This window comes from Anser brachyrhynchus (assembly GCF_964034855.1).
Source record: "Anser brachyrhynchus genome assembly, chromosome: 3".
Lineage (NCBI taxonomy): Eukaryota > Metazoa > Chordata > Aves > Anseriformes > Anatidae > Anser > Anser brachyrhynchus.
The window spans coordinates 51481575-51493836 of NC_137696.1; positions in this window are offsets into that span (position 1 = coordinate 51481575).

The following is a 12262-nucleotide window of genomic DNA, read 5'->3' on the forward strand; positions in this document are numbered from 1 at the left end:
TTAAATAACTTTTGACCTGAAATTTTTGGGCTTGTAACCGTGTTCATTTTGTGTGACAAAATATGGCCCATCCAAGAGACATTTGCTCACTTTCAGAATTTTTTTTGTGATCCACTTAACTTAAATGGAGAGGGGTTTGGTTACTTTCCCATAAGAGGATAAGCAAGGGTACATCTCAGCTTCAGAGGTCCTGTCCCTGGCTGCTGTCACCAGCCTCCTGACTGCCGGAGGGCTGGGGCTGAGCATGAGGTACCCTCTGCTCTGTGATTCTGCAGAGGAGCAGAAATCCTCCTTCTCACTCACACGTCAGACAGTGCACAACCCAAAAGCCATTTCGTTCCCCGTACTGTGCGACAAAGGTTGGGTCAGGGTCAGTTAAGGTTCTGTCTGCAATTTCAGTGCTGAAGGTTTTTGGAATTGCTTCAGTGATGATATGATTGATGCTTCTCTGACAGGGTGGTGGCAAGGGATTTACAGTGTTTATCTGGTGTCTGGAGATGGATTTGGCAGGGCTGGTCTTTCCAGATCTGAGGAGCATTTCAGAAGTGCAGATGTAGGCTTTCAGGTCCCACTGTTCGGTTCTGGCTGGCTGTTCTAGTTGTACTGTTTCCAAAAAGGTTTAGAAATGGCTGAACAGCACTGTTGATGTAGAGTGTAGTGCCCAAATCAAGTACAGATAGAGCATCTGCGATCCCACCCTCCAGCCACAATCATGCTTTCTCTCAAGGAACTGTTATTTATGTTGTTTGTTGATTTGATTCCACTTGTACTGGTACAGCACAATGTTCCTCAGGCGAGGTTTGCTTGGGCTGGCACACCTACCAGTTGGAGTGCGGGGATGCTGGCCATTAGCTCTGTGCAGCGAGCAGTCTCAAGCCCAACATGTTTATAGGTTCAGCAAAGTTAGATCTGATGGCTTCAGATGGTGTTTCAGCCCTGCGAGCTTCTTGCCATATTTTATAAATATTTTAGAGAAGCGATTGCAACGGGATGGGAAGCTTGGGATGGGATGGAGCAGGCCATAGTTACTGAACAATTGAACATCCGCACCAGTGCCCTCCTGAGTCACCTCCTCCACTGGTTTGACCTTTGAGATCTGGGCTGACTTCTTTGTTGGAAGATACATGCTAAAAGAAGTGTTTGTCCACAGCTGGCACCGTACTGTATTTTCAGACAGCCGAGGACATACCTATGTGCTTTGTCACGGTCTTTTGGCATGAAGCTCCACAGACGAGAACGCCACTGAGCATTGTGCTCCCTCTACCTTGTTTTCCTTTGCTGTTTCAGCTGACCAAGGTCTTCTTCACTTCCTGCTGCAGGCTGTTCTGTTGTGTGTCTAGCCATTGTTTGATGCCTATCAGATCTCCACTGAGTGGGATGATTCCCGAGTCTACAGACCTTGGGATTTCTTTGAGAGAAGGCATAATTCATATCCCAGATATTATTGTTCTCCTGTGTGTGTGCTGTTAGAGCCCCGTTCCTTTTTGTCTTCCTTTTTATGCACTGCCCTTGTGGATAATTGTCCTTGACTAATTGGCTGTGACAGGCAAGATGAAGTCTAGGAAGACACTATAGTTTTAAAATGAATGTACCTATCTGGAAATTGGAAATAACTGAATGATCTGGACCTTAGTTATTCTCATGCTACAGAGAAATTCATGATTTTTTTTTTTTTTTAAATGGAGGTTGCTTGCTCTTTTTCAGTATGCCTTCTGGTCTTTGAAAATGAAGGATTCAACAGTTGTACATTTTAAGTAAAGCTAATGTACCTTTTATTTTAACTTACATAAATGAAAACCGATTGTCTTAAGCTGCTTCGTCCAAGCCAGAAGCAAGCGGTTTTGCCTAAAAGGCTAAATATCATGAGATCCAAAGTTGCAATAAAATGAGAATGGGATAAGTGGGGGGAATTTAGCAATACCCAAGATATTGTTTAGTTCAAAGCCCCATTGAAATAAAGCAAGCCTTTCCAGACTTCATGAGGAATTTGATCTGGCCCATATGTAGGTAACAGATACATAAATTACATTAAAATAATTTCTTACACTGAAATAAAAGAAAGATCCCGTCATGTTGTGAAATCATCTAAAGCTTTAACTTTATTTTAGATATTCTGTGATTCCATGATTCTAGTCTAATTTGATGTTATTTCATGGGTAAATTAACACTGTATAATTAATATCTCACTTAGAAAAAAATACCTTGAATTCAAGTAATTTTTAGTGATTTTGTCTTGAAAACATATTATGCAGAAATTGGTAAGGATCACACATGGTTTTAAAAGAAACTAATTCCTGCCTCTGCTTTTGTTTGGTTTTGTTTTGTTTTTAAAGGGTAAGCATGGTTGATGAGTTCAGACACCAGAACAAAAGACTTTCTGCTAATCTTTAGTTAGGAAAAATCACCAGTGTTGGTTTTGATTCTGTTTTTAATAAACACAAATGTTGATGACAGCTTTGTTTGGTTTTCAAGATTGTCTGTCTGTTTCTGGTGCTTTTCCTGCTTGGGCTCAAGGCTCGGGAGCGTTCCTGCGGTGGGCTCCAAGCCCTCCAGAGCCGGCGGGGGCTGCAGCGCCCTGCTCTCAGCTTTGCCTGCAGTGCAGTGAACTCGGGCGCTCCTGCAGTCCCTTCAGGAATGGCTTACGTAACTTTGGACATGCCAGCAGTATGCTACACTGAGAAATAGTCTCTTGCCTGCTTGTTCGCCTTTTTTTTTTCCTTTTTTTTTTTTTTTTTCCTTCTCTCTCAGAGGGATTGCGTCATCTGCCTGTATTTCACAGCTTGGGCAGCAGGGGAAAGGAATGGAATAAATCAACATGTTGCTTTTATCAAGTAAACCTTTGTGATGTGGCCTGGTCAGAAGAATTTTATATTCTCTCTATCTAAGCCGTCGGTAAAGAACGTTTCACTGCCTTTTTCCTCTCAAGGATTTTTTTTTAAGGCTTTCCAAATCACTTTATCAGAATGTGTGATAAGCGAAAAGGCTATGTTTTCAACAGTTTGCAAGACTTAAAGCCCCTTTTCTCAAAACTGAGAGTGTCTAACAGCTAAAATGAAGTAATTTGAAATTCTTCTCATTCTAAAATTGTGGTGGGACCAGTGCCTGTTTCTTTGGCGAGTGCTATCCCTCCAGAACACTACTGGTGGTTTAAGTGCTGTTCACGTGGATTTGCAGCGAGGGGAGGGAGGGGAGGATCTGCCTTAGTACTACCTGAAGCTGCAGGAAGCCAGCTGGGTGCAAGAAGGCCATCAGCTATTAATGGCAGCAAGGGCAACCCTTTCAGAAAGAGTCTTGGGATTACGATGTCAGGTTTTAGCAGGCAAAAATATTTTCAGCTCTTCTAATGTCATAGAACAATGACTACAGTCACAGTTTCAGTTTTCACCAAGGATTACCTCATTCCACTTGTTTGTTACTGCTGTTTTTCATGTTTTCCACTATCTCTTTAATTTATTTATTTTTTCTTCAAGCATCCAGTAAAAAGGAAAACTCTGCTTGGCTTTCAGGATCACCCTGACTGTTGTCATGTTAATATACATGCTGTATATCGAGTACAGTTGGATTCTTTTGATCCCTTGTTACTGAAATCTCTCATTGGCTTTCCAGATGACAATATCAGGGATAAGATTTGTTGTTGCTGTTTTTTTTTTTTTTTCCCCCTTAGGCGGATTGATACATATCAGCTGAAGATCATAAATCAAAAAGCAAAAAACTTCCTGGCAATCCTTTAAGCTTGAAAACACATTCTGATATTGGAGGGTGAGTAGGTATAGAATTGTTTAATCTCTCAGAGCTGCTTCCGGATCAAACAATTCCATCTACAGAGCTTACAACAAGAACTGCATTTTAGAATAAGTTTACTCTAATGCTTTTGCCTTCCACCAAGCCATTGCTGAAGCTCACTGGGGGCTGGAGGGGGGGATCTATAAAAGGCCATACCTATGAAAAGAGGAATGAAACCATTGTCTTCTGAGAGACAGATACCTGCTGGTGCTGCTAAATGTTAGACGTGTCTGTCTGCTATGCTACTGGGCTTTGATGGAAAGAGACTGGCTGTGCAAATAGTCAGTCCCCTCCCCTCCCCTCCCCTTCCTTCCCCTCCTTTTTTTTTCCCCACTACAGCCCAGGAGTTCTGGAAGGACAGTGGAAATGAAACTGCCCTTCCGACAAAGAAAAAGGGGTTTAGAAGTAGCCTCTATGGGGATCCCTTTCTTTGAATAGTTCTTGGTATTGCAGGCTTCCACTCTGAGTTATTTGTATTCATGTTCAGGTATGCCCACGTTTGATAAACCATTGTCATCTGCAGGCCTGGGCTTGGAGGTCTTGGTTTTGGTTTTGGTTTTGATTTATTCTTACTAAGGAAATTGCAATGCGTTGCAATTGGGATCTCATGTTTGAAGTGTTTTTCAAAAACACAATTCCATGTCGGGTTAATATTTATATTTCATTTAAAAGTCCTTACCTCTGTTATTAAGAAAAGTGTTTTAAAAGATTAAAGCAAATGGTTTCACCTAGTCAATTTACTTGTAGCTTTTGTGGCTTTATTCATTTTTGCTTTCGTACCTCTCAGACTGGCTAATAAAAAGTAGGTGTGCTTTTCTTTTCTGGTAAGCAATTCCATGTTCCTTGTTCGGGACACAAATTCTGTGCTTTAAAAGTTCACTTTTTGAAGAAGAAATCTTTTCATTTTCCTTTATCTCATTGCAAACTGTGTTCTATGGGCCAATTTAACTTGTCAGTGTTATTTTAGATGTAGACTTTGTTAAATATCTACAAGCAAATTAAAGTCATTCATGTAAGTGAGATATTTTCTCAAGAATTTGGCTTTCAGCACCAGAAATACAGGAAAAGAGCGCCAGAGGCTTTACTGTGTTGGAAGGAGAACACTGAAGTGCCAGTGAAGTAGAAGATACCTTTATATAAAATAAAATACTAGAAAAAAAATCTTTCAGCAGTATCCTTTGCATTTGGTTCACTTTGCTGAGAAAGGAAGTGTTTACTTGAGAAAACATCTGGGTTTTATTGTTTTTTAATTCATTGTGGACAGCCTGATGGAGTCTGGAACCACTTAGAATGTCACAACCTTTCATTGTCACATGCAATGTGGAAACGAAATAAAGAGAGATCCAAATTGCAGACTATGTAGCCCGGGTTGTTAAGTTTGCTATGTTCTTCCTTCATAAGAGAGCCCTTTTGAAACAAATACAAATTTGTAGTGACAGTCCTCAAAATGTCTTTTTGTTCCTCTGAGTACTCCTCAGTAAGCCCCAGTCAGGATTCTCAGGACTAGGGAAACATGACCAAACCTGGGGGAAAGAAGAAAGTGCAGAACCCAATGTGCCCCACTGTCCCTTCTCTCATGAAGGCAGATGAGGAGAGAGAACCGGCTATGGAGCAGAGGAGACTGTGTTCACTCTGTTGTTTTTTTGTTTGTTTTGTTTTTTTCCCCGTGTGGTTCTGGTCATTTCTGTCTACTCCAAGAAGTGAGACCCCAGGAAATTAACCCATTTACAAGATCAGCCCAGCTTTGCAGGCTGAAGTCTGAATTATTTAAATTAAGCTTTATGATTTTTAGAATCATGTCTGAATTTTTTGGACTTCCACAAAATGAACCTTCCCATTTCTAATGACTCATTTATAAGAAAACGAGATTAATATAGGCAAGCTGATCGATCTGGAGCTAGCTGAATCCAATAATTTCAGTTTATTTCTTATTTTCAGTTGTAAAGGTAATTTGCCCACCTACATGAGTATGGTGACCAGATAATGCATTTTCAGAGCAGATAGTTTGATTCTCACTCCTCCTCTGAAGCCTGTGTGGTTACATCAGAAAATTATTTGGACAAGTGCATCCATTATATCCTTTTTGTTTAATAAATATCTGCAAAAGAATTCGGTATTGCCTTTCTCCTCATGTTCCCATTCTTTCCCCTCTCTGTTGCTTTTTAAAATAACACTTCTTTGTATCAGTTTGTTGCTAAATCTGGTGTTCTTGTCTGCGGTAACACTTTCTGATGGCAAACCCTCTGCATATTAATGCACAAAAATCTTTGTTTTGAAACGGCTATGTTGTATGTTTGTGTGTATATAGCAACCCTAATGGCCCTAAGCCACGAAAGCATAAAAATCAAAAGCTGGTGTACATGCAGCATTGCTGACACAGGACCAAAGAAAAGGAAGAATCTGGAAAACGAAGGCAGTGCATACCTTCCACCCACATGTCCAGCCCTCACCGTTACTGCAAAGCCTGTGCACTTAATTAGCAGAGAGCAAGCTTGCCCTTCTGCACTCTCTTCCCCAGCTCCTGCTCCTTCCCCACGCAAGACACGGGCAGCGGCAGGTATTGGCTACAGCGTTTAGTCAGAGCAGGAGCAATGGGTAATCAGAGTGATGCTGCTGTCGGGCAGAACTGAGGCTAGGATTCGTGGTGTGTGATTTGTGATGCTTGTGTTCATAGCAAAGTACCCTCGTGTAGGTGGCAGATTAGGAAGCGTGCTTTGGTTAGGTGGGCATGCTAGCAATACTGAAGACCCTGTGACTGTAGTTTCACGATGCGCGTTAATTGCCTGGTTTTATTGAAAGGCAGACCGGCGAAGAGGGTTCAGTCAGGCAGAGATTTCCCACTAGCAGGAGCAGAGGTGGGAGGAGAGCTTCGTCTCCCTAGTTAGCACGGGCCCTTGGAGTGAGACCTTAATGTGATGCAATCCTGAACAGCACAGTCAGTTCCCTCCCTTCCCACCCTGTCTCCTGCTGAGGATGGTGCAGGATCTGCTCCAGGTCAAGTTAGGGAGTGGGGATAAAGCAGAGTTAGTAATAAAAATGCAGATTACCCTGTATCTTCCCTTATTGGAATATAGTTGGACCAAAAATATATATACTGTATTTGAATTAGGACAAAAAAATTGTTTGTAAGTACAACCTTCCTTTGAAGCCATTGTAGAAAGTCTGCTCTGTCAGGATCTATGAGTTTTCTGTCTTTCTATGAGGTTCCTCCTGGAGCAGGATGGAAGACGCAGTATAGTTTTTCTTTTATTTTTTACTGTAGGGAGAGAAGGCAGCAAAGTTGAGGCTGAGGAGCTGCAAAATGTAGGTTACCAAAGGAAGCTCAGCACCTAGAGACCAGATGGGAAGGTGCCATATGAAAAAATATGAATAGAAGAGAACAAAAGGAATTGCTCTATCCAGCACCCTGGCTGTATCTTGATATAAAACGTGGGTGCTGAATCCACATGTGAAAGGCACTTGTGTTTTGGCAGTGGTATGATGCATGAAAGATGAATATGTAAAACTCATTACAGTGTTACGGCTGCAGGTCCTAATTCAGCATGGGTCTGAGGCAAAAGCCCACCTTTCAGCACGAGCATAGTCCCCGTGGGCTTCGTGGGTCCCTGTGTGCATACAGGGTGAACGTGACCCTGGCTGCTTTGTGGGGTATCAGTCTAGTTCCTTGTGAAATGTGCATATCTTGCTTCCCCATGTCTAAACCACAGCACCATCCTACCACGTACAGGTGATTTGTAGATGATGAAGGCCAAAGAGTTCTGTGCTTGTCTAATCCAGCTTCCTACCGAGGAGACTGAAGCATGCTTTCAGATCAAGATACAACCTATGGACTCTAAAACCATAGCAAGAGTCTGCACTGTAAGTGAAATATTTTGGTTCTGTCTGTGGAGGAAGGACTGAAGACTGTGCCTGTGTGTGTGGTGCTTGCAGAACTGCACGCGGCCGCAGGTCATGGGCTTTGCATTTCTGTGTATTTTCTTATGAAAAAAAAAATCAAAAACAGTTCTGCAAAGTGAGCAATTGGCCTTTTTAATTGTAAACTCCTGTTTACTTTTGCCATGGGTGTTTTTCCGGTTTGAACAGTAGTTTAATGGTTCAGGAATCTCTCACAGGTTACAATCTGATTGCTTGCTGTTGAATTGGAGACTTGAGTCTGCCTCTTTGCCTCTGGTGTGACACTACTGCAGCCTGTGTCAGCGGGCGCTGCTCGCCTATGTGACAGACTGGTGATTCCAAGGCTGATTTTTATTTTCTTCCGTCAGTGGAAAAAAGTAATTGCACGTTTAGCTGCCTTCAGGAATGGTAGATTCCTTTCTCACAGAACTGTTTGTGAGGTTTTAGACTGAATTTTAAATGCTATTGGGAAAGTAGCTCAATATGCAAGCAGATCATTTTGTGAGCCAGGCTTGATATTGGTTTTGTTCTTAACAACTTTTCTGGGAAAGCATTCTGTCTTATGAGGGGGCAAAATTGATTAGCATGCTGCCCCTGTGGCAGCCTAACTCATCAACAGGATTATAAACTGTAGCTCCTGCTAGTTCTCATCCTAGGTGGTAAATAAGTATGAAGTAGTTAATGGTAATGGGCAAGCGCTAAAGAAAGTTCAGGCCCATCACACTTCAAACTTCACTGGTGACGTAGCTCCTTGGTACTGAAGTTTTGTGTCCTGTTTTAAAGGAATGAACTTTCCTTCTGGAGGTGCAGACTCGATGCGGTTTGGAGCAGCAGCAGTGAAAAGTCTTCTGGCAGATTAAAAGAAACAGCAGCAAGAGAGTTTAATATGATCTTCAGTGAACTGAAAGCGAGAGAGTTTTCAGACTCTTCCATGCAGCCCCGTTCCCATAGCGATGGTACTGATGCTGTATACCGACTGATGCAGTCTCTGACCAGTCCAACCTGGATTCAGCGTTGGATAAGATTTCTAGTGGCTTTGCTGAAAGACTGGTGTCTATTTTTGTCTGTGGATGTGTATAGGAAGCTCCCACCCAAATATCAGGAGCAACACAAGGATGCTTGTTTATAAACGTAAGCCACCAGTGATGCCCATCATCATCTAGAGTCAGCTGGGCATCCTGATAGCTGATGGGGAGCAGCAGGTAGGGAAGGCATATAAAATTTTGTTTAGGGGATTAGTTTGCTTCCCCATCTTCAAATGAGGACAGTGTTCCCCTCCCTGCCTCCTCAGATGTCCATGAATATCTGTATTTAGGATGCGGCAGCACCAACGATGCTGCATTTCTGCATGCTGGCCCCAAGTCCTCGTGGCACACACTGTGCCAGCAGAGCTGCAGTGCTTGCTTCCTCCTGACCAGGCTGCACAGCACCGTGCCTCCTGAGAGCCATCTCAACAGCCAGGGCCAGGCAGCAACGTGGGGACAAAGCTTTCAGACAAAGGAGGAGGCAGAAAAGCTCTGCTCCTAGCAATAGATGAGACTTATAGTCTTTGTTCTTGTTACTCACCTTCTTCATTCTTGGTACTTTTTTTCTTCATCCTTGTTTATAGTTGCAATTTTGACTTGCAGTAAAATTCTTTGTTTCAGAAGGCATTCACCTTGAACTGCCCTGATCGGGAGTGAAATGGGAGAGTCAAACTGGTCTGTGGCTGCCAGACATGGTGTAGCGAACGCCATCACAAACCCCTTTCTGCTCAGTTTTGTTTGCTGCGTTTGGGGTTTTGCTTTGGAGTTTTTATTAGGCTGCGGAAGATGACTAAGGTTTTTAATGCTCCCACTTTTCCAAACCCTCAACAGAAGTTTAGAACACACTTAAAAATGTTTCTGCACATTCAGTCCCTAGGAGTTAAATAAATAAGTTGGGCTAACCACTATTTAACTTTCTTCTCTCTCTCTCTCTCTTTTTTTTAACTGGAAGCCTATGACTGAAAACTCTTTCAAAGTTCAGTGTTGTCATTTTTTGTTTCTCTGTAGAATGGCCCTGTGAGGTAGTGAGTCACGCTATAGAGAAACTCTCCATTTTATTGTGCTGTTTGGGAAATGTGGCAGTGCATTACCAGAAAAACTTACTTGTCTCAAGAAGCAAAAACAACCAGACTCCCCAAACTAGCTATTCTGCTGAACCAGACAATAAGAAAATGAAAAGAGTTGCCTGTGAAAGGGAGCTGGCAGAGCAGAAGAACTGGCTGGGATGAGAAGCGTGTGCACTGGCTCCTCAGAAGGGGTGTCTCAGGGTGAGGGATGGAGGGGATTGGGGTCTCAGGGCAGCCAGCTGCATCCCTCTCATGCACAGAAGCAGGGAAGGGATGAACATGGGGATGTGCAGCCCTGGAAGCCCCACAGCCTCCTCTTGACAAAGGAGATGTGGAATAGTGGTCGGTGTGGTTTAATGGAGGGTATGCCTTTAAGACCATGATCCAAATACTGCGAGCCCAGGTGAACGTTAAAAGTCAAGATGTTAGGAGTTGCTCCTGTGTAGAATATAGGCCACCTGCAATTTCATCCATTGTGGGTATGGAGAATATAGATCCCCAAATCCAGAAGTGTCCAGACTAGATGTTTTGGGATTTTCATTTATTTATTTATTTTGTCATTGTTATGGGAAAGCTCTGATTTCTGCAGTATTTTATTTGTTTCATTCCTTGATAAAATGTGTGCTGCCAATGTTTAATAATGATACTCTTATGACCACTAAACTGAATGAAACCTGTTTAGACTCTGTATATTGAAAGTATGGGAATCCAAAAGCAATCACCTCAGATTCAGAGCTGATGCAAAGGGATTGTAGGGCTTGCTTTGCTTTTTTAGCACCGTACCTGTAAAGGAGATAGTTGGATGTATTTACCGGCAGTTGGCACTCATTAAGGAAGTTGCTGAGTCTCCCCATCATTACAAAATCTAAGTATCATGTGAATTGCTTCTGAAAAACTTTGAAACTTGCCACTTCTAACAATATGATCTATCTACTTGATGAAGGTGGTGAAATCACCTAATAATGATGCAGGGGAAATGGAAGTGCTAACGTGATAAATACATGTGGGAATAAAGCTGGAAGATCTTCTTCTCCCAAGCTCAGAGCTGACACTTAGAACAAGGACATGTATAGTGCTGCTCCATCTGCACCGCGTCTGGGCTGCAGAGCACCTAAAAAACATTGAAGTCTGCTGTATGTGGCTGTCCACGTTACTGCTCGTGCCTGTGTGTCCAGAGTATGGGTAGCTATCGCTATGGGCTTTGGCTAACCGTTGAGTTGTTATGTACCGATGAAGAGAAGATAACTCGTTGTGCATTTACAAAATCAAATTATATTACCTTTATCTAACCTTCTGTTGCTGTCTCACCTGTGTGTGTGTGTGTGTTCAAATGGTGGGCCATGTTTTTTCCCACTCCTGTAACAGGACAGTGTGTGTGAGCCCTAATGGTAGTTCAGGGAATGTCGATGACCTTTTGTGCGTTTCACCAGGAATATCATCTTTGAATGTGCTTGTCTTTTGCAGGCTGAGCCAGAACATTCATCTTTTAATCCAGTTCACTGCAACAAAAATATACAGAGGAATTGAAAACACAGAATAGTCTCCCCACAGCTCTTTATTAATAAACACAGAGGTCTCAAGTGGTTTGCCTTAATTTGTTTAATAGTTTTGAGATAATTCTGGTGTCTTCTGATGACTGCACATGCAAATACCTTAGGGATCCTTTGCGGAAGTTGCTTTTGAATGGTGTTGGTTTAGTAATGTGTGGGGGCTTAACTACCTTCTAGTCTGCGACTATTGCGTACAACTTTCTCATTCTGTTGAGAGCAGTGATTGCGAAAACATAAGAAAATACAGCACCAGCTTATTTGAGGCCTAGTGTTTAGTTGTTGAGTTTAATTTAGAACCTTGCTTTACAAAATTGGTCTGAAGCAAGCTATTTTCGAGTCTTCATTTTTCAGGGAACGAGGGGATGGCCAGAAAGTAGATTTTAAAACTTACAAAATGTTCCATTTCATCTTGCTAAGCCAAACACCGGAGTCCTGTGCTGATGCCTCATAGCCAGGGAGTAAAATGAGCCATCCACAGCAAGTCAAAGTGTCTAGAGCATCTCTGGAAGAAAAACCACAGAAACTCTGCCATGTAAAATACCCTAGAGGCTGGGCTGGGTGGCAGAGCAGAGCAAAAATTGGTAAATCCACAAGGAAGGCTTTTTGTCTGCGTGCTTCCTGTGAGTGCATCCTCTTGATGCACATTGTATTGTCCTCCAGTTTTTGTATAAAAAACTTGCTGCCATTTTGCTAGGAAAGTCAGCTTCAATTATGCACAGACTGATGTAAAAGAGTAGTGTTGTGTGTGTGTGTAGAGTTTCATTCAGTTTACATCCAAAGTTCCTGCCTTGTGCTCTGGACGGCTTCCTTCAGATCACCAAGTTTAACATGATTTTAAAACTTGACTAATTTGTTTTCAGGCTTCAGCTCAAGCACCCTTACTTTAAAATAATAAAATCTTCTGAGTGGAACATTTCTGTATGTGTTTATGGTCAAAAGGAAA